Source organism: Tiliqua scincoides, chromosome 4 (assembly GCF_035046505.1).
Source record: "Tiliqua scincoides isolate rTilSci1 chromosome 4, rTilSci1.hap2, whole genome shotgun sequence".
Lineage (NCBI taxonomy): Eukaryota > Metazoa > Chordata > Lepidosauria > Squamata > Scincidae > Tiliqua > Tiliqua scincoides.
The window spans coordinates 28,761,910-28,764,764 of NC_089824.1; positions in this window are offsets into that span (position 1 = coordinate 28,761,910).

The following is a 2,855-nucleotide window of genomic DNA, read 5'->3' on the forward strand; positions in this document are numbered from 1 at the left end:
TCAAAGACTGAGTTATCCTATCATGGCCAACCCCAAAGGGTTGAGGCAGCCGGCCAGCACAGACCCATACCAGAAAACCTTGTGTACGCCTTTGCTCGAACCAGCCAAGGGGCTCGCCAGCCAGCCTCATCAAGCTGGACAAATGTTGACAGAGCGGTTCTGGCTTACCCCTTGGCCTTGCTAACCTCAACATGTACGCTGGTTCCCGCTCCTGGCTACCCAGCCAGCATGCCACCTGCTACACGGGGGGGGGGGGGGTAGCCTAGCGCTTAGGCCACCGCCTCACGGCAAAAACCAACAGGCTCCGCAGACCCTGCTGCAGGTGAAACAGAAAAATATTGGCCCCAGTCATAGATAGATGTACTCTGTGAGAACATGATGTCAGGGTGGAAGATGGCGGTTCCACCTTGTCTGGACATAACCCACCTCGGGTATGCATTGATCTTGTGCCTGGAGATATCACCTACAAGAGGGTTGACAGCCCCTAGCCATACCTTTCTGAGGAGCATGTCTGACCAGATTATGACAATTCCTGGTAGCCAGCTGTGAGTCAGAGCAAGATCTTGACGGACCAGTAACCTTAAGGACAACGAGGTCCTCTGGTGCAGGTCATTCTCACCAAAGTGTATTAACAGTACCTGAGGGGGTATCCTGGAATCCAGAAAGCTCACACAGCAAAGGGAGTAGCTGGCCCCAGAGCATACATCTCTTGACAGCCTACTACATCTCCGCCATGTCGCCCAAGTCAAGCTGGGTGCCAAATTCTGAGGCCACTGCCCTCTGCCTTGCCCAAAACACAATGGAGTGTCCAATGATGAGGACACAGGCGGGGAACAATCAGCAGCGACCTGAAAATACAGAAAGGAGTGTAAGTAACCTGAATCTGTAACCTAAGAATCTGTAACCTAAGACCTGTACAACCGTAAGTGTCCATCACACTGGGAAAAGAACTAGGACCTATCACACCAGTCCCTGTCCAGGCCACAGCCATGGCCCCCACATGGGACACCCATCACACCAGGCACCCAAACACTCAGTGGTACCTATCACACCAGGTACCGTTCATCCACACAGGGCAGGCCAACACTAGCCTACTGGCCTTGTACTTACCCTACATGGGACCTCCATCACACCAGGAACCCAAACACTCAGTGGTACCTATCACATCAGGTACCGTTCATCCACACAGGCCAGGCCAACACTAGCCGATTATTTATTATTATTATTAACAGTATTTATATACCGCTTTTCAACTAAAAGTTCACAAAGCGGTTTACAGAGAAAAATCAAATAACTAAATAGCCAATTGGCCTTGTACTTACCCTACATGGGACACCCATCACACTGGGCACCCAAACACTCACTCAGTGGCACCTATCACACCAGGTACCATTCATCCACACAGGCCAGGCCAATATTAGCCTACTTACCCACAATAGGACACCCAACACACTGGGCACCTAAACACTCACTTAGTGGCACCTATCACACCAAGTACCATTCATCCACAGGCCAGGCCAGCACATAGCCTATTGGCCTAGTACTTACTTAGGTAGACTAATAAGTGACCAACCTCCACTGGCTGATGCATTGAATATCCACTGGTAAAAGACCGAATACTGCTGCAACAGATACTGCCCCAACTCTGAATGAATGCAGCCCACCCATATAGGGTGCTGAATACCAACCAGCCACTGCAAGGCAAACACTGGTCAATGAAGGCCTACTTCACTTGCAAATGTAGCCCCATACAGAGTGCTGAGTGCCTGCCAGCCACTGCCAGGTAACCATGGGCCAATGAAGTTCTCTTTCACTCACAAAAACCTATTCCTATAAAGAGTGCTAAATGCCCGCCAGCTACTTCCTGGCAACCATTGACAACTAAAGGATATCACTTGTAAGTGTAGCCCCATATAAGGGAATGAAACTCTCTGGCTACCACCAGGCAAACGTGGACCAATGAAGACCTATTTTACTTGCAAATTTTGCCCCATATAGTGTACTGAATGCCCCCAGCTACTACCTAGCAAACATTGGCCAATAAATACCATTTTCACTTGCAAACTTAGCCCCATATAGGGTGCCGAATGCTCACCAGCTACTGCTGGGCAACTATATGCTAGTAAATACCTACTTCACTTACAAATGTAATCCCATATAGGGTGCTGAATACTTGCTGGCTCTTGCCAGACAACTATGGGCCAGTAAAGCCTACTTCACTTGCAAACATAGTCCCATCTAGGGTGCTGAAAGCTTGCTGGCTACTGTCATGCAACCATGGACGAATAAAGGCCTTCTTCATTTACAAATGTAGACCCATATAGGGTGCCGAATGCCCACAAGCTACTGCCATGCAACCATGAGCCACTAAAGGGACTACTTCCCTTGTAAATGTAGCCCCAGATAGGGTGCTGAATGTTCACCGGCTACTGCCAGACAAACATGGGCAAATAAATGCACCTGCAATATATAGCCCCAGATAGGGTTCTAAATGCTCGCTGGCTACTGCCAGGCAACTATGGGCCAGTAGAGGCTTCTTTTACTTGTTAATGTAGTCCCATATACTGTGCTGAACGCTTGCTGTCTACTACAATGAAAACATGGGCCAATAAAGTAATATTTAACCTACAAAGGAACTCCTATATAGGGTGCCAAATGTTTGCCAGCTATTGCCAGGCAACTATGTGCCAAATATAGCCTCAGATAGGGTGCTGAACTGTCATCAGCTACTGCCCAGCAATTGTGGGCCCATGAAGGCCTAATCCACTTGCTGGCATAGCCCATATAAGACGAGGATGAATTAACCACCTAAATGCAATTGGAACATGAGTGGCCAGAGCTAAGAGTGACCTAAA